This window comes from Mirounga angustirostris, unplaced genomic scaffold, assembly GCF_029215605.1.
Source record: "Mirounga angustirostris isolate CCGP_5_RB_7025 unplaced genomic scaffold, mMirAng1.0.hap1 SCAF_10, whole genome shotgun sequence".
Classification (NCBI taxonomy): Eukaryota; Metazoa; Chordata; class Mammalia; order Carnivora; family Phocidae; genus Mirounga; species Mirounga angustirostris.
Window position 1 is genome coordinate 16,908,231 of NW_026991718.1, and position 21,545 is coordinate 16,929,775.

Sequence of the window (21,545 nt, forward strand, 5' to 3'; positions counted from 1 at the left end):
CCCAAGTTTATAAAACAAATATTTATGTTGTTAGATTATTTATTCTGTTAATTGTTTCCTATATGACTCCTATTTGTAAAAGGGTTTTGGAAATTCTTATTCAGAAAGTTTAAGTTGGCATTGTATATCAACAGATCTTTTAGTAAAGTTAACCTAATGAGTAAAAACAAAAATAGCCACAGACTTATATTTATTTAATTATTGATTGATTCATATATTAATTTACTTATCAAATTAATGCTTACCAGGGACTAAAAACTAAGTTGTTAGGGTATCTTGATAAACAGACTTGAAAAGAATCCTGCCTTCATGAAGTTTAAATTCAGATGAAATGAAGAAAATATTTTCACATGTTTTGGGACCATTTTAATCTGTGCTTTGCTTTTCTTGTATCTTGCCTATTTTGCTATTAGATTTTTAATTTTTTCTAATGATTCATGAAGTCTTTGTGAATTATCATTTCTCTATTCTGTGTTGGAATTATGCTTAGGAAGGTCTTCTCTATGCTAAGATTTAAATAAGCCAGGTACCTATTCACTCCTGGTAATTTTATGTTTAATCTTGTATTTAAATACTTAGTTATAATGATGAAAATGATCCATATCTCATTCCTTACCCAAATGGCTATTTTCAGTGTAATGTGTTAACTGTATTATTTTTACTCACTGATTTGAAATGTCTATTATTGCCATATACTAAATTTTGATATATATTCAGATGTTAAAGATTATATTCTTTTTATTTGTCCATTTTTTTTTCATATATTTTAACACTGATTTATGGTATATTTTAATACTTGGAAACAATTTTTTTGGTCAGGTAATTTTTAAAAAGTGGGATTTTTTTTTTTAACGGTATTGCATTTTTTTTTTTTTTTTTGAGGGAGAGTGTGGGGAGAGGGAGAGGGAGAAAGAATCTCAAGCAGGATCCACACCCAGTGTGCAGAGCCTGACAGGGCTCAATCCCACAACTCTGAGATCATGACCTGAGCCAAAATTAAGAGTCAGACATTAAACAACTGAGCCACCCAGGGGCCCCAGGTATTGCATTTTTTTTTAATTGAAGTATAGTTGATGCAGAATTTTACATTAGGTTCAGATATATAACATAGTGATTTGGCAACTCTATTCATTATGCTATGCCCACCCCAACGTAGATACCATCTATCACCATACAACGCTATTACAATTATACTGCATTTTGATTCTGAATGATACATACAGAAAGAGATAATAAGGAGAATGGGGAGAAACAACATTCCAGGTGTCACTCACTGGCTGAATATTTTTCAGGTGATGATTAAGGTAACAATATTAATGAAACATATGGGCTGTATGACGGGAGATAAGACTGGTAAAGTATGCTAAGTTTATAAAGAATCTTTTGGCTGTTTGTCAGAGAACTCACTGTTGGCTACTATAACAAACTACCCCAAATCTTAGTGGCTGAATGCAAAAAAAAAAAAGTTCAATCTTTACTCACAAAAAGCCCATTGTGGGTCAGATTGGACTTGGCAATTCATACTTCTTCCATTTTCTGATTCTTCCCTCTTGCTCTGCTCAATTATGATGAAAGAGAGAACATGGAGGAATACATGAACTATTTCAGGGAGCAGAATGATTCAGTCCCAACTCTCACTTTTGTTTTTCTCAGATTTGCCTGGCTACACAGAAAGTGCATTCTGGATTATTCTTCTGCCATGAGGTATGTTCATTAAGTCAGTATCTTCCTGTGCTGGGGAGGCCTGAAATTGTACATGTTGTCAGGGATGGGGAAAGTAAAGTGGTTAATTTGGTAAGGGAATATCTGTAAGCCCATTCTGTCACAGTCCAAAGATCACATTCTGTAATCAGCTTCATCATTTCCTGTATTTTATTTTGTATTGGTTCCAAAGTCAAAAGAAGGTTTGTGGTAGGCAGAATTCTAAGGTGGCCTCCAAGATTTTCTACTCACTCTCCTTGTGTACACAGCACAGTTTACCTTAGATAAGGAGATAAAGGGGATCACGTATCAAGGAATATAGGTGTCATTCAGGGATTGAAAGCAGCCCCCTGTTGGCAACTGGGAAGGAAATAGGGACATAGCCCCACAACTGTGAGGAACTGAGTTACTCCAAAAAAAGAATAAGCCCAGGAGGGATATTTTCCAAGAGTCTCCAATCATGGGGATGTGATGACCCTCTCACAGAACCCCATTGTGCACAGAATACATGTGGGTGAAGTATGCTTGTTGTGTCTTCCACTGTCCATTGTTAGCTTCTTAACAAAATTATGGGTCCTCTAGAAGTATTCCACAAATTCTTTGAAAAAGATTTCTGTGAAGAAAAAGGTTCAGGGGCACCTGGGTGGCTCAGTCGTTAAGCGTCTGCCTTTGGCTCAGGTCATGATCCCAGGGTCCTGGGATCGAACCCCACATCGGGCTCCCTGCTCCGCAGGAAGCCTGCTTCTCCCTCTCTCACTCAAATATATAAATAAAGTCTTTAAAAAAATAAAATAAAAAGGTTCAGAAGCTCTCAAATTAGTTACTTCTGAAAAGTAGAATTGGTGGAGGGATATTGTTGGTGACAACTTTCCTGAATATATATTTATAAATTATATATTAATATATAATTAATAATATGATTAGTAATATATAAATATATAATATAATTATTGTTTATATTATTAATTATATATTATTTATATAGTTAACATGGTATTTTTTTTAAGGAAGGAAGGAAAGAGTGACTCCTTGGTAATAAAGAGCTATACTTAGGGACCTCAATAACCATTTGTCAATCGTGATGGTGAATTTGTCAATCGTGATGGTGATGACAAGTGATGAAGATCATCATTGCCTTCAATTTTACTTTGATTTTAATAGCATTTGGGCTTGGCTGTTCACTGGACACCCATCTTTTGGTTCTAAGCTTTGCTCAGGCTTCTTTGTTAAATACCAATGAAATTCATAGATCTTTGCAACCTTAAGCTGTAAGAAAATTCAGTGCAAAAGCCTGGCTTATGTAACTTTGAATTCAGACCTTGACAACTAGACAGGATTTATCTCATGCATATGTATTAATTTTAAGTGCTTTTCTGTAACAGTCATTTGACATTTAATATACCATAATTGTATTATTAAATTTAAATGCATATTTGCAATTCTAAAAGCATTACTGAACTTTATGGGTGAAAAATACATTCTCCTTCACCTTGGTTCCTTTTCATCCACCCTTTCTCTAGCTTTATTCTCTCTGCTACCCTTACCTTAATCGGTGTCCTCTCTTCTTTCTTCAACCTCAGATTCTCAACTTCCTTTCTTTTTCCACTTCCTAACATTCTTCCTCTCCTCTCTGCAATCCATGTTTGCTCACTCTTGCTGCACCTTCTTTCTTCTGGGTGGAAATGTCCAGTGCACCTGTTCTCTGCAATCAATGACATCTCTCAAGCACCTGCAGGGGAGTTTGGAGATGCCCCAGGGGCTGTCATGCCTCATCTATGATCTTTCAGCACAGTCTAAGGAGCATTTCCAGACATCAAAATGTCCTGTCATTTAAAAAGTCTGCCCCCAGTGGTAATGAGCTTTCAAACATAATTCTATCAGGAAGGGAGCAGAAGGGATACTGAATGTGGGAAGTTGGAGTTAAAACAATAAATGACCTGAACAACCTTTGAGCTTCCTTCTTCAGGACTTAATATCTCTCCTCATAATGCCTTTGCTCTAACAGCTAATTAATAAGTGCTGCAGATGTCTAGCCCTCCACTGAAAATTCTTGACTTTGACCTTTTATAATGTCTGGTATCAAGGGGGTCTTAGACACCACTTCCTTCAACACCATCATTTTTTCCCAGAAATAAACTGAGGCCCAGAGAAGTTGAATCTTCGCTCAATTTTCAGCTTATTAGTGGCAGAGCTGACACAAGGACCCCAGCCTGTGATTCACATTTGAGTGTTCTCCACTCACAGCTTCAGCCACACAACACATCTTGTGCTGAGTTCCCTGAATATGGCCTTCCATTCAATGGCTCTGATATCTCTATGCACTTGCATCTGCTCTTTGCCATGCAAAGAGGTGCAAATTTTCTAACTTTTCCTCATATAGTCATCTTATTTATCCTTCAATATGATAGTCAAGTATTACCATCCCAGGAAATCTCTCTTGATTTTCCTCCATTACTTTTGTCTCTCTTTGCCTAGATGCCATTCTCCTGTGTCCTATTACCATCTTGAATTTAATTCTGTTTGTACTTAATCACGCAATATTGACTTTTTCTATTTATTGACCATCATCCATATTACAATATAAGCTTCTGGAGGTAAGGGTCTGTGCATTATTCAACTTTCCATTCTCAGGACCTGTACAGAGTCTGCCATAGAAGGATCTGAAGATTTTGTTGACTTGAGAAAGTAAGGCTGCTATTCTCACTACTTCTCATAATCCCCTTTTTTAGCACTGCCAACCTTTTTTAGTAAAATCTCTCCTTCACCTGATTCTTTATCATCTTCCAGTTCTTATCCAGGCTTTGTTCTGTCTGCTGCCTTCATCCCACCTGCAATTTCCTTCCCCCTCCTCAACTTAAGCTTCTCAATTTCCTTTATTTTTTCCATTTCTTAGTGTTCTCTGTTCTTCTTTCTCTGCAATTCACATTCACCCACTCTCAGCTGCTGCTTTCCTTTTTGGGAGGAAAGGGAATTTCCATTCTACATGGAAATGTCTGGTGCTTCTGTTCACTGAAAAATATTTCCCCCAATCAGTGCCATGCACAGTCCTATCTCTTGCTCACCATACAGGGCAGTTTCCTTCTCAAAAGGCAGGCCATCCTTGACTTTGCTGATCCTCAGCCTGGGGGAGAGTTGATTTCAAGCAGAGCTCAGGCTCTCTGATTTTGTTGATGCCTGTTGTCCTCTACAAAAACTATTCTGGGAAGAGTCTCCAAGGGTCTAACAGTTTAAACCCTTCATTACCTCTTTTCTGCTCTGCTAAAATTCTTAACCTGTACACATAATGAACATGTGGTAAATAGGTACTGCTGCTCTCTTTTCTAGAAATTTCCAGTGTTTATTTTCATCACAAAGTAGTTTTCCCCAATCAGTCCACTACACAGACACATCTTACCCAAAGGACCAGTTTTAGGATGTTTCAGTGGCAACTTCACTCCTGCTTCTTTGTGTTCTCATCATAACCTGAGGGATCATGTTAGTTCTCTGTCATAGAAAAGATTCCATTTTCCCTCCCAATGGTCCTCCCTCCTTAAGGGAGGATTATTGACTGACTAGAACATATTGACTATATGCCTTGCTTCAGCTAAAGAAATTTGAGCAGAAATGTGTGTCACTTCTGAGTAAGCCATTTTCATAGTTTTTAGTATGATTCCTTTTCCGTCTACCACAAGACAGGCAAGATTCAAGATAGAAGTTATTCCATTAACATGGCCCTAAGAGTGAAGATGATATGGAACAGAGCTTCACCTGACCCATTACAAACATGCAGCCTGAGCAGGAAATCACCTTTGTTGATGTAAATTGCTGCAACTGTGGTTAACCACCACATGATGGGGGGACTTAAACATTCAGTCTATGGCACCAAGCCTATCTTGACCCATACAGGTGGGAAGAATGCAAGAGTGATTTTTTTTTTTTTTAGGGGGAGTGGGAGAGGGAGAAGCAGGCTTCCCGCCGAGCAGGGAGCCCGATGTGGGGCTCGATCCCAGGACCCTGGGATCATGACCTGAGCTGAAGGCAGACGCTTAACGACTGAGCCACCCAGGTGCCCCAAGAGTGAACTTTTAACTGATGTGGCAGGTGGAAGCATTTGCGCAGTCATTCCATGCAATGTGTACGATGTTCTGCAGTCATTGAAAGGGTTTGACAATTCACCACAGCCATTCTGTCTGATAGGTTGTGCATTGCCAGGGAAAGGTCTGGAGACAAAGCTGGACTCTTGTTTATGCTGAACTACACTGAGTCTCAGGAACAAGACCAATAATGATTGAGGCTAGTGCACTGGAAAATAGTTCTGAAAGCCCAAGAGTGAAGTCCAATTTCTCAAGTCTAGTTTTCTTAGAACATGTCGTACAAAATGTGAAATATATTCTTCTAGGATAAATAAAAGAAGCTTGATATTACATACTCTTTGCCCAGTGGGTCATCTAGATAAAAAAAAAAAATCTACAAAATGTATAGAGCTTCAATGAAGTTGAGAGAAGTTCATGACTGGCAGACCCATAAATATTGATTAGACAAAAAACAGCCAACCTAACCTGAAGCTGAGTTTCAGGGATCAAGAACAGTTAATACAAGCTCACCCTGGGCGCCCCAACTGCGATGGCATATTCCCCACAGGTGGACTTCGAGTTGAAGCTCGGGTGGCATTTACTCTCCTCTTAAAATAGCAAAAGATTTTGTCATTCAATTGGTAGCAGGTTTTCTTTTTGCCTTTACACTTGCCACACGAAAGCTGCCTTTATACGAGTGTCACCAGCCTGTCTTTTTATAAATCACTTCTGCCTTGCCAAATAGATACGTGCATCGGTAAGACTGTCCTTTTTTGCATAAGTCTCATTAATCAACATCACTGAACAATTCCCAGCATAGGTAAGTCTTTTAAATTTAAAATTTGGAATCATAAAAAAGGAGACTGAGATATAGAAAGATCTTGTAAGAAATTCTGTGTGTTTGTTTGAGAGAGTGAGAAAAGGAGAGAGACTGAGCCAGGGAGAAAGTTTCCCTCATTCAGATGCTCTGACTTATGAGCCAGAAGGCACAGCAATGCTTGGAGGAGAAATGTAGAGATAGAGTTTTCCTTTGTAGCTTGGTGAAGGTTTGATTTTGTGAGCCTTGGAAGGGAGGCTGTCTTTGATGCTGCCTCAAGTGTCACTGGACTCACAGGTCCACCTTAAAAAGCATGTTCTTCAGGGGTGCCTGGGTGGCTCAGATGGTTAAGCGTCTACCTTTGGCTCAGGTCATGATCCTAGGGTCCTGGGATCGAGCCCTGCTCCCTGCTCAGCAGGGAGTCTGCTTCTCCCCCTGCTCATGCTCTCTCTCTCTCTCCTTCTCTCTCTGTATCTCTGTGTCTCGAATGAATAAATAAAAAAATCTTTAAAAAAAATGTTCTTCAGAAAAAGGACATAACTAGTGTGATGTCCAAATAAGATGCAAATAGATTAATTTCAATAGATAAAAATACTAAAAACAGTGCTCATTGAAAGCATACTCTGTGTTGAGTACTTTATAAATACTGTACATGTAAAAACACATTCAATCCCCACAAGAAACCTAAGAGGCACCATAGTTACTGTCTTTTTATCAGACAGAAAACTGAGGCATAGAGATACAGAGTCATAAAGCTAACAAGTGTCAGGGCAGGATTTGAACATGGACAGTATGACTCCTGGGTCTATGTTTCTCCAGCGGCAAAGCTACAGTTTAACTACAGATACTCTCAAGTTGAGAAATTAACTCAATGAACAGGACCGTGCCTTTCACTGATGATCAGTGGGGATATTCTTAGAATGTGGGCACAGATTTGGCAAGGCCCTTGACCCGGCTTTAAGGTACTTGCCAAAATAGGTTCTATCTGGTGAGTAAATAAGACCATGACTACTAAGGGTACATGAGGTAGCCCAAGTTCAGTCTAATAATTGCTGAGATCTATGGCTCTGTCCAGAATGTCCTCAGTCATCTATTTGGTGCTTGATACATGGGAAAATCACTTAGTTTACTCATCTGTAAAACAAGGGAGATAGTAATACTGGTTTCATAGGGTTTGTTGGTGAAATTATATATTCGTGGCCATTCGTAGACATCAACAAATGACAATCATTATTAAATTTTAGCCTCAGTGCCTATAGTCACATCCTTTGCTAGATTAGATTTGTAGAACTGTACTGAAAGCCCATAGTGATGGCATGGTTGAAGCATTGACAAATCCCTCATTCAAGAATTGATAATGAAGAGGACTTGTGTCAAAGGACCATTTAAAGAAAGAAGAAACCTCTTATGCTCTTTCTTTAGAAGAACATTTTGAGTCAAACTAGTGATGTACAGCTCAGAAAAAAATAAAGTTTTTAGTGATCAGGGTAATGAGCTAGAAACTAAAAGATTCCTATGGGACAGGACAAACCTGGGATATGAGTTATATTTGAAAGTATCCTGAGAAAGCTAAAATAAGATATATCCTACAAGTCATACCCATTTTGTTTAAAGAGCAACAAGGCTGTCCTCAGTGACTGCTACCTTCTTTGCACTTCTCCCTGCTGCTCCAGCAAATTCTCTACCAGGGAGGGATATGGATGGGAAAGAAAGATTTATTTCAGTAACGTTCCTAAGAACAGATCCCTTACTGTTATATCCTTCAAATCAGAATTTTCTGGGAGATGGGGAGAACGAGCACATTTAAAAGATCTCCCATGGAAATTCTGAAATAGAATTTTTCCAGCTTGATACCACTCTTTTTTTTTTTTTGACACCACTGTGTTTTAAGAGCCTTTGCATATATGCACAAATATATGAGGAATAAATTTGAAGTGGTAAGATGGTTTTCGAAGCCACACACAAAAATATTTCCATGACTTTATTCACCTTCCATGCTAATTTATCTAACTAAAGGTATCTAAATATATTGAATTTTAGAATTTATTTCCAGAAAGATATTTGTCCCACTTAATTAACCATTATGATTTTGTTCCTCAACTATTAATTAAATATTTTATATATATATAGAATTTTTTTTTGCTTTGGCTTCCAGGAAGCTAAATGCAATGTTTTGTTACTATAATAGTTCATCTTTTTGTTATATTAATATCATTCTCCATCTTTGTTATTCTAATTATCTGTGCCTATTGCTGAACAAGGTTTGTTTTTTTTTTTTATAAGACATCCAAGTCGTTATTAGAAGTAGGTTATATATAAATTTGCCAAAAAGAAAAATATTTATTCTCTACAAAAGCATAAACTGGTTTCCCCTCTCAGATTTTTCCCTTCCTTTTCCCCAAGGTCTTACAGGTAAATGTGCCTGGAGGTACCTTCCTACACATCTTGTGGTAATAATATACAGCAAACATTAATCCAGAAGGTCCCTGTGTCGTACTAACAAGGATTTTTCAAGGTGGTCTGTTTGAAAGGTCTTGGGTATTATGTGCTATGTCATAGCTTTTCACATAACAGGTCTGAAGGTAATCATTTCTGAGAAACGATGAAAGGGACCCAACATGTGAGGCCTGAGAAATAATGACACATCTAGAGAACAGGCTGGATAAAAGGAGGGTAAAGGGTATTGTTAGTGTGCCACATGGAGGCTTTGGTTCAGTCAGAACATACTGAAAAAAATAATGAAAAACCACACAAAGAGCACACTGTGCTTTGCTTCTCTCATGAAGCAGTGGGCAGGGAGATGAAGGTCCCCATTCCCCAGAGATTGTGTTGCACAGGATAAGTACATCTCCCTCCCTTCCTTGCTCACTTTCCTTTCTCTCTCCTTAGCTCCTCTTCATTTCTTTTTCACATTACCCAGGACATTATTAGGCTTTCCTTTGTGTATACCTTTGAGATTTCTATTTCATCTCAGGCAGATTACATCCACATTTGTAGCTAAAAGTTGCTGTGGCATGTTTTGTGATTTCATGGAGTAGCATTTGGTCTATGGTTTGCATACTTCAAAAGCAGCCTCATGTTTTTTCTGCTTCTCTTCTCCTGGTACACTTGAGACAATCCCTCCCTTTTCACCTGAGATGCTCATGCCTGTATGTGAGCCCCTGCCCCAGACTCAGGCAGCCTGCGAATGGCAGGTATGTTCCAGCATTCCGTGATTCACCTGGGAAACACAGTTCCCCAGGCCTCTCTGGAGGGAACCCTGGCAGCCTTTCCTTCAGTTTCTGGGACATTTCAGGCAGCTCTCCATTACTGGGAAACAGCAGATAGGATGGATAAAGACAATTCTGCAGGCAGCGCTGCAAGATGGGCTTCCTCAGTGGTCTTTCCAGCTGGAGGCAGAGCAGCCAGAAAGCATTCATTCTCAGCACAGTTCTGTCACCTCAAGAGCTACAGATGGCTTCCCCAAGCACCTGAAGTCTGTACTGCTTCCCTGGTTGGAATAAGCTGCAAGCTGCAGAAACTCTTTTGTCTTTCCACAGTGCAACTCAGAACCCAGTTTCATTCTGCCTTGAGAGGGAGAACAAGGAGAGGACACAAAATAGGAAGAGCCAGAAGGTGGGGAAATTAATGTTTAATGTTTGAAAGTCCCTGGGACTGGCCAGCTGCTCCAGTGGTGCATCAGGGGATATTTATAACCCTGCTTCCTGTGGGCACCTAAACAGAACTTGAAAATGGTCCAGGTCTCTTCTGGGAAGATGTGGGTTGACCAGTTGAATCTGAATTCATCCCATGATTCTTACTTATTACTAAGTGGGACAGTTTTTCTTGTCCTTTTCTTTTTTTTTCTTCTTTCTTTCTGACTCTTACTTCATCGTTCATTCTGTGAACGCCAGCCAGTGGCACAGAGAGCCACTGCCACCAAATTATTTTGCTACTGTTTACTGAGCCTATTTGTTTTACATTTTAGCTGAATGTTGGAAGCTGTAGGTAACTGGCATATCTGGCATGGTAAAGGGTTTAGAAGAAAGAGTAACCATGGGACAGATGCCAGAAAGACAGACAAAAATGATGCTTGGTTTTGCAGAGCTACCTAGCGGAAGTCACCCGTGGTTACTTTGTGTTGGGCCCAGGAATCTTCCATTGCCGGTCTAGACTTCTCAGTTACTGCCTAGTATCATGAAAAACTAAATATTTTTCTGATTGACAAATGATTTGCATATTTATCCTTATTCCTCTTTCCAAAACCAAATTACCACCCCTATGATATTCCTTTCCACATGCCACACTGTTTCTTAAGCCTGCTAAATGCAGGCAGGCACCAGACAGAATCTATCTAGCCAGGTCAGATCCATTTCAGGCAAGGCTGGACCTTGTATCTTCCACTGCTTCTCTACCACTGGGGCTAAGGAGCAAGAAAAATGAGAAGCACTGATAAGCTCAATACCCCCTAAAAGCTAGTGGACTGGTGGTTACACTAAAGTAACAATATAATTCTTCAAGATGGCCTGCTTTCTTCAACATAAATAAGGAGGCTGACTGCTCATTCCTGCCATGACCCACACAATGCCAGGAGATTCTGTTTACTCCAACTATGGCTAGGCTAAAGAAAAATGCAGGGCAAACCAGATAACAGGCAGGTGTGGAGGGTCCTGACATTGGAACAGCTGTTGTACAATAAAATATCTTTATACTAAAGACCTTGGAATTGGTGAGAGTACTTTTGTATTTGTTGATGCATTTCATTTTCTGTTAAAAACCTTAGGTATGACAAGGGAAACCTATCCCGAATCTATTGGTTTTCTAAGGCCTGGAAGCTAAGCTATTTTTGTCCAGCAACTCAAGACTTGGCTGAAATCTTCCTATGTTGTGTGGGTTTGTTCAAGGGGCTTTAAATGTGCAAAACAGAGCACTGTATAGTCCAGGAGACCAGAGAGACATATGTACAAATAACAAAACAAATTGTGCTAAGAAATGACGTGCAATTTGATTCCTGCTACATACACCACAATGGGTCCAGTACCTAAAATATTGTTTAATGCTTTCAATAACAATCCAATCTTCACTGATATTAAGAAACTGTTGCACAGAGATAAGTAATTTACTAAGAAACAAAGTTAGTGAAGGACAATTCCTGAATTTAACTCCAGGTCTAATTGACGACTACAGATTTTTTAAGACCTAATTTCCTCCAAATAATGTCTAATACTTGAACAGTGCTGCATCACTTGTAAAACACGTTCACACACTCCATTTTGTTGGAGCCTTATCATCTATCTATCTATCTATCTATCTATCTCTCTATCTATAACCTTATTGATGAGGAAATTAACAAATAGTTAACTGATTTTCCAGATCACAAGGCTAGCAACTTGTTGAGTCAGGACTCAATCCAATTTTCCTTTTTCATTTTTTTTTTAAACTATGTTAAACTGCCTTCCTGATAAATAATATCAACAACCATTGTTTCTGGAGCAATTACATTCTACCAGGCACAATTCAAAGCATTTTACTTGGCTTCTCCCATTTAACCCTCCCAACAAAACTAGGTAAGGCAAGTACCATTATAACTCTAATTTGGTAGATAAGAAATTTAAAGAATCCTCTCCAAGGTTAATAGCTAGTAAGGGATAAGACTAGGCTTTCATCCCGGATACTCTGACTCTGGTTGCAGAATCCAAACCTTCATCACAAAACTACAGTCTCTCAACTTGCTGCTTTCTCCACACCTCCTCCTCTATGCTATATAATATACTCAAGGTGCACAGTTCTATGGGAGGATAGAAGAAGAAAATATTGATTACAGCTAAAGAGATCTGCTGAAGCTTTGTGAAGGAAGTGACATTTGAGCTAGGCCTTAAGAGATTAAGTTTCTAAGGAACAGATAGGCTTAGTGACTTGTTTAAAATTTCATAAGTTCTTCAAATACAGGTTTTCTTATACTTAGATTCAGACTTTTTTCAAAAATTTATAATATAGATCCATCTAATTGTTCTTTTCTTTCCCCATGCACTGTATGTCTTTTTCCTTGAGCTACAAAGAAATATGCACAATTTGGAAGGACAAGAGCCTCAGACTCTCCAAAGTTATGTATAAAAATATATTAGTGTCATTCCATGGACTCAAATACAAATGGTACAAATTGAAAGCATATATTTATGCCCACACTAACTAAAATCCTCTTGCTAATAAATACAGCTTAGATTTGCTACATTGGTATGTGGAATATAAAACCTGTATATTAATCCAAAAATGAGAAATGCCCTAGCGAGGGTTCCATTCATTAAGTGATATAAAGCAGAAATAAAGCTTGACTCTATAGTCAAATTTTTAAAAGCTATATTTCCATACAGTTTTCAAACACGTGTAAAACTCTTTTTCATATAAAATAAATACAAGTCCTGAGTAGTTTTAATTAGCGATCTTAGAGACATGTTGCACCTGTTCCAATTCATCTGCAGAGATGAAAACCCTTCACCCTTTTCATTTACTGACAAGTTAATAGACATTTTCAACCCATGCAAGCACATGGAGTTTTGCAGCTTTCTTGTGACAGGTGAATAATAAAGGCTCCCAAGAACGTCGCAACTGTACATAGAAAATCCCTAGCGAGTGTAAATTCCTGAGCAGTGACAATATGTTCCCCATTGTTCTGCAGGCCTGTGCATGTGTAGCTGATGCATCACTTTGTTTTTATTAACAGATTCATTGAGGTATAATTTACATAGCATACAATCCTCCCACTTAAAGTGTACAAATCAATAATGTTTAATATATTTATAAAGTGGTGCAATGATTACTACAAACTAATTTTAGAACATTTCCATCTCCCCAGAAAGAATCCTTACACCCATTTACAGTAATTCCCTATTCTTTTTTTTTTTTTTTAAGATTTTATTTATTTGACAGAGAGAGACACAGCAAGAGAGGGAACACAAGCTGGGGGAGTGGAAGATGGAGAAGCAGGCTTCCCACCGAGCAGGGAGCCCGATGCGGGGCTCGATCCCAGGACCCTGGGATCACGACCTGAGCCGAAGGCAGACGCTTAACGACTGAGCCACCCAGGCGCCCCTACAGTAATTCCCTATTCACTCCTTCACCTCAGTCTATGATATTTCATTTTTACTCCATTGTTTAGGAGATACTGACTCCCATATGCTTGCCACTTTGTGGATTGGGCCAGGGAATAATTGAATGGCACTTGTATGAACTGGAGAACACAATGTATGCATGGCTATTATATGGCTCTATGTGTATGAGCACCTGTGTTCACATGCGCATGCCCAGAGGCTAAAGGAAATACAAGAAATCATTCATGAAGAGAAGCAAAGGTGGGAAGTCAGCTTACACTTTGATAGGAATAGCTGTCAGCAGAGGTATTCAAATGGGTATAACAAGATTTTACCTCTTAGTGAGAAAAGGAAATTGTAATGAGAAAAGAGCAAAAATACAGTTACATGGATTCTCATTATTTAGGGATTCTGTATTTGCAGCTCACCCACTTGCTAAAACGGAATGCCCATCAGCGAGCAGACTGAGAGGGTGTGCAGATTTTGGGGGTCTTGTCAGCATGTTCCCGTTGGTTTAAGGGATATGTGTAGTACTATTGATGGGGAAGTGTGCCTGTGGGCCACGGTGGCCAGCACTGGATGCAGGCTGACTGCATGGTGACTGTGTAGGAGGGACCTTCTAGGTTACCGACCTCCCAGTTCCTGTACATCTGTGAAGGGACAGAAGTGAGCTGTGACTAACTGGGTGGTAGAGAACAGACTGGTAGAGTAGTTACTAGGTAATGGATGGGTTTGGTTTGCTTTACAAGGGAAATGTTACCATTTTATAGACAAGGTATTGATGTGGGTAACCTCTGACACAATATATTTTAAAAAATGAGCTTGTAGGGCGCCTGGGTGGCTCAGTTGGTTAAGCAACTGCCTTCGGCTCAGGTCATGATCCTGGAGTCCCAGGATCAAGTCCCACATCGGGCTCCCTGCTCGGCAAGGAGCCCGCTTCTCCCTCTGACCCTCCTCCCTCTCATGCTCTCTGTCTCTCACTCTCTCTCTCTCAAATAAATAAATAAAATCTTTAAAAAAAAAAAAAAAAGCTTGTATTTGGAAATGGCTTTTATAGCCTAGGCTCTGTATGTACCACTCTGCTTGTGACTGTCGCATGCCTTTTACTTTGTATCCAGCAGCAAAGCCTACAACAAAACTTTAAAACAAACAAACAAACTGGTATTTATAACCCCCAGATCAGTACTTATGGTTTGCAGTCATTTGCAGACCTGCATAGAATAGTGAAAATGTGAGTCCCTTTGTTCCCCTCCCCTATGTTCTCAGCTGAGATCAACCAAGGCAGCACTATGCCTCCTTGCTTCAGCTTTAGAGATGACCAGAGGATGGAGAGGTCGGGGGCAGTGCATTGTGGCGCAAGCTGTGGGTCCAACTGACTGGGGTTTGAATCCAGCACTGGTTCTTGTTAATGAAGCAGTCTCAGGCAAGTCCCTTAAAATTTCTAAATTTCATTTATTCTTTTATAAAATAAAGAAAATAGAATCTACCAGAATCAAGTGTTTAATATTTAGGATTATAATATATGAGATATCTATACCTACATCTGTCAATTTCCTGCAGGGGCACTGGTTCAGTATTTACTACTTCAGTGTTCCTCGGGAACTTTATAGGCTATAACTACAGTGAATAATGAGAATCAAGTATATATTCTAAAGATTATTGATTGTGAGAATGAGGAAGGGTAAACTTTCCTCATAAAGTTTCCATGGCCTAGAAAATAACTACAACTGTCTTTAAATTTTCTTTCTTAATCCTCCACTCTTATATGTAAAGGTCATTCCCAAAATTCAAAAGTAAGGTAGAGAAGAAATCCTTGGAATGGTACCAGTTCAGAATTTGTTTTGCCACAAGTAAAGTGAATCTGATTTACAGGCCTTTAACACAAGGCTTTGTTACTCCTACATAAAAAGAGATTCGAATATGAGGTGCTAGCATTTGCATAAGCTGCTCAGGGTAGAACCAAGGTTTCTCCTATCCTTCCATTCCATCAACCTCAGAGATAGCTCTTATCCTCTTATCTTTTTATTAATTAATTTTTTGCCTCAGAGATACAAGATGGGTGTGCAAGCACCAGACCTCATGAAAAAGGTGGGGAGGGAGGACACAGAACTATACTCGTAGTGTCTGTCCTCTTCTGTCAGGATTAGGAAAGGAATGTTCTCCCAGAAATGAATCCTAGTGAGTTCTCCATAGAGCTCATTGGTCAGAAATGTTCCAAATGGCCCGTTAAGACTACTTTAGACTATTTTTAGTCTATAGTCTGAGCTGAACATGTTGCTATTCCGAACAAAACCAAGGTTTCATTAACCACGACAAAGAGTAATGCGTATTGGGTATCCTGGAGACTAAATGGAATTAAACACGATTTTGGGGGGGGGGGTGTAGACAGGGCATAAGTTCCATTTGAGTTTCTGGTGTTATATCTGTCCTTGTAGGTAGCTCAGGTGCAGAGTTATGCACTGACTTTAATCTTGTGCCATGGAATGAAAAATCAGCTTTCCAGAATTGGGATTCAGTTTATCTATCCCACTACAACACAGATGCTTTCTTTACGGCTATTCTGTGAAGGATTTTATTCTCTGGAAAAATGTAAGACTATTGTATGGATACAAACTTGAAGAATTATTTTTTGCAAGTTGAGTATCTTGTTTAAAATAAGAGACATTTTCAAATAAAAATGTCAGTCAGAGGATGAGAAGTTGAAAATCTTTATTCAGTTGCCCATGTGTATTTATAACTCTCGAGCCAAAGGAGGATATAAAGGCTGCCCTATGACAATGTAAAAGTCTCAGAAACCAGAATTTCCCAGCTAGATTTATGAGAAGTACTCCAACATTGTTCTAGGCCCTTTGTAAAAACCATTTGTTGCTTAATTAAAATAACCTGTTTAATTTTTAAAGTTAATCTTAATTTAATACATAAATATAATACATGTATTTATTTGATGGACCACTAATATTTTTGTTAGTATGCAAAAAGATTAATAAAAAAACACTTTTAAAATTTCTAGTTAAAATCTTAACATTCATGCTATCAATGACTAAGAGTCTCTTCTAAGATCCCACTTAAAAAAAAAAAACAAAAACAGAATCCTCTAATTTAGAAAAACCTTAAAAACCCCTGGGATTTGGGGACAAAAGAGAACTCAGGCCAAAATATGGCAATGATAATCACAGATTATGAAACTATAAATTTGGTTTGGGAAAATGGTCTGCCATTGAACTAAAACATTCATCCAGCCAGGAAGTGGTAACAAAAGTTTTTGACCCATTGCATTGTCTTATCCTTGCTCAAGGTCAGAGGAAATTATTTAAGTAGAAAACTAAGCAGCTACTCACCCTCACTTCTACCCCACCTCCATGTCATGGTAACTATTTCCTGGACCAAAAAAAAAAAAAATCATTGTGCAGAATAATGTGGTGGGTAGTATCTGAGGTAAGCAGAACCTGAATTAAACCTTAGCTCCACCACTTACTAGCTTAGGCATTTTACTTAGGCTAAGTATTAATTTTATCATCTGCAAAATGGGGATAGTAACAGTACCTATTTCAAAGAATTGTGATTCTTAGGGCAATACACATGGCATAGTTAGCCCAAGAGTACACATAAGTATTCAATAGCCATTCTTGTTTATCATCTATCTAATATTACTATGGTTCTTCCTGCCACCATCTCCTACACACATGAGGAGGGAAGAAAGATGAGAAAAAGAAAAAGAAGAGGCAGAGGGAGGGTGAGGAAATAGAGATTATATAATTTCCAATTGGATTGATGGTACACTGGGTAGATTGTGATCTGAAAAGCAGGGCATGCATTGCTTGGTGCATATTATCCTGTTTCCCCTTGCTAACAATGAAAAACAAGAGCTGTTTCTAGAAAAATCTTTCTTTTTTAATTTTATTATTTTTTAAATATTTTATTTATTTATTTGTGGGGGGGAGAGGAGCAGAGAGAGAGGGACAAGCAGACTCCATGCTGAGCACAGAGCCCAATGCAGGGCTCGATCCCATGACCCCAAGACCACGACCCAAGCTGAAATCAAGAGTCGGATGCCTAACTGACTGAGCCACCCAGGCACGCCCTAGAAAAATCTTAAAGTACTTGATGCTATGGTTGCTCTCTTGAATATATTACACATGAATTAAAAATTACAAAAAGAAAAGAATTACAGATTAAACATGTCTCCTTACCACACTATGGGAGAGAGCAGACCTTGTAGCCTAAGAAAAGCCCACCGTAGAAATACTGGCTAGGCAAAAACAAACAGGTGATTAAAGCATCAAACCAAAACAAGGATTCATAGGCAAAGCACTCAGGTAAAGACTGACACAAAGAGAAAGCAAGATATAAAAACATGTTAAACTGTAAAGAAGTGATTCTCAACTGAGTGATTTTGCACCTGTCTCCCCCAGGGAATATTTGGCAATGTCTGGTGACGTTTTTGATAGTCACGACTTAAAGGATACTACTGGTCATCTCGTGGCTAGGAATGCTACTAAATATTGTACAATGCACATGACAGTCTTTCACATTAGAGAGTCATCTGGCTCAAATGCCACCAGTACTTCAAGGGTTGAGAAACTCTGCTTCTAAAAGAAGGTTCATTAGTAGAAATCAGAAGAATTGATCATCAGAAGTGACCCTCCAAGAAACTGAATTATGCAGAGGATGAGATTGAAAACCTCTCCACTAATTCAAAAGAGAAACAGAAAATAGCTACAAAGAATATGTTACATGTAGAAGAGGTGAGATCCAATCTTTGAAAAATAGGTATATAGAGAGAAAAAAAATGAAGAAAGAGAGAGGTATATAATAGACAAAAAATTACAATGGAAAGACCAATTTTGTCTAGTTAAAAAAGACATCTTGTTTGTAACAAAAAGTGGTAAAAAAAAAAAAAGATTCAGGCATAAAACAAGGATAGCTTCATTAAATAAAGCCCAAGCTGGCCTCAGATTTCTCCTGTGCAATGTAAAATGCCAAAACAAATAAGCCAGCACCTCAGAGACAAATGAACAAGCAAAAATTAATGGAGCAATGTCTATAGGAATTTAAGGAAAAAGTCTTCAGGGAAATGAGTATGTACCCAATAAATAACCATCCTTAGACATGCAAGGGAAGGTACTATAATCCCATGTTTTCAACTAAAAAAGTGCTAATAATCCCAGACATGAAAGAAAAAATAAATAAAACTAATAACTTAGTATAGCCATGATATAAAAATAAAAAGCCTAGCCAAATATTAGAAACAGATAAACTGTATTTGTAATTATTTAAATTTTGTCAACAAAGTAGAATTCAAATATTAAACTTAAAGTTAAATGGTACAGTCATCCTTTATGAACAGTGATCTGTATCTAAAACCTCAAAATGAAATATGAACGACAAAGGTGACTTACCTGAAATGATGAATACAAAAGGCAGTGTTTAATTCATGACTTTTATAATTTTATAAATTAACATTAGGAATGAGTTTTTGCAAATCAAATTATCTTTACAGTTCTATTTTTTAAATGTCTAATTTTTTATAATCACTAGTAATTTTAAATATATGTAGAATAAAGAAGACACATAGTACAAGTGTAATCTTAAAATTATAAAACATGACAGAAATAAGACAAAATTTATCAATGTATTTTTAACCTTAAGATTACATTAGATAAAGAGATGAGTTTTCCACTGAAAAATAACAATAATTCCATAATGAAGCTAAATATCTATGCAGGAATAATTTTTTCTTCAAATATATAAAATAAAGCCTATTATGAATACAAGTCTAAATTGACAGAAACATTCAGCTTTTTAATGGATAGGTAGTTTAAAAGAAATAAATTTACAAAACCTAGGAAAGAATAAAATATTTTCAAACTTTGCCTCTTTAAACACAGAACATAATTATTAATAAAGTCCAATTAAAATTAATTACAGAAATATATATCCTACAAATACAGGGTGTATCTTTTTAAGATCTGATAAAATAGTTATTTTAAACATCACAGACCACAAATTAAACACTAAAGTATTATAAAAATATGAAAGTAAATATACAAGATTCTCTGACATCAAAGCTATTGAAGCACAACACTGAAAGATGAAAACAAAACACAGATTTATTATCAATAAATTAGAGGGAGAAAACCTGCAGCAACCATACAATTATTTTTGTAAAAATTTGTAGAATTTATCCAGAGTTCTGCTAGAGACAAATGTATGCTCCTACCTGATTTCATTATTCACTAAGAAACAGCAATAAGCTAAACTTTCAATGTCTACAAAATAACACAAGTCTAAGGACAGCAGAAAAATAAAAAAAATATCAAAACAAATATCAAAACAAATTCAAAACCTTAATGAAAAAGATACTTTTACAGGACATTTTTAACTGATGAAAAGTGATTCAAGAAATCTTAGAAAACAAAATGTCTAATAGCTACTGGAAAGAATAAAAAATAATCAAAGGCTTATTAGGGTCTGAGTTTTACTATGGATTTTATTTAGATTATTAATAAAGAAATTCCAATGTCATGTCAAATATTTCATCACTTGGAAAAATACAGAAAGATTATCAAATTATTTTGTGGTGCAAATATCACCTTGAGAAGGAAACCATGAATAATATAACCATGAATATAATTCATAAATATAAAATTTATGAATACAGTCTCAAAAACTCTAAATAAATTATTGACAAATAGTATATTAGTAGAAGAATTTATAACCAACAAGAATTTATTTCATTGTTGATATTAGGAAATTAATTATTAAAAAATAAGCATAAATGAATTTGTTCAATATGACATCTATTTTAACACTATGAATTATCAATCATTAAAGTTAATATTATAGTTACTGGAAAATGCTATAAAAAGCATTTTTACTTAAATGAGGATTATGACAAAGTTCCTACTATTCCTCTGGCTATCTCATATCATTTTAAAACACCGACCAAGATAAGACAACAGGAAACATAAAACTATAGCTATTGGTAATAAGAAGAGAAATATCAATATTTATGAGCAGCTTCTGTGGAAACACAAGATAATTAATTGAAATATGACTCAAGATATAAAGTGCGTCAAACCTTTATAATGCACCAGAAATAACAAATTGGTAGATACCATGGGAAAATGTGCTATTCATGAGAGCAAAAAAACATAGACTACATGGAACACCTTGCTAAGAAATATGTAGAACTTATAGAAATTAAACAAAAAACCAAAACTACTAGGCATAAAAAAGATGAGATATACCCTGTTTCTAGATAGGAATATCAAATATTTTAAAAGTGTTCTGTCTCCCTAAATCAGTTTGTAGTTTTAACATATTTCTTTTTTGTTTAAGTTAATCACCATACATTACATCATTAATTTTTGATGTAGTGTTCCATGATTCATTGTGTGCGTATAACACCCAGTGCTCCATTCAGTATGTGCCCTTGTTAATACGCATCACCAGGCTAACCCATCCCCCCCCACACCTCCCCTCTAGAACCTTCAGTTTGTTTCTCAGAGTACATAGTCTTTCATGGTTCGTCTCCTTATAAAGATTTAAATTAGGTTGTTTCATTCTTTCTGGCAAAAGCAGGGGAAGCATGAAAAAGTTATTTGAAAGTTTGATTAAAAGGAAACATAGGGTGTTATATGCAAACAATGAATCATGGAACACTACATTAAAAACTAATGATGTATGGTATGGTATGGTGATTAACATAACATAATAAAAATAAATAATAAATAAATAAATAAATAAATAAATAAATAAATAAATAAATAAATAGGAAACATAGATAATGTTGAAACAGAAAGTCACAATAAGTGGCAAAAAATTACCCAAGTTTTAATGGATATGTAATTATAAAATTACAACAACCAAAAGATGGTTGAATTGGTGTAAGAATATATGCTAATT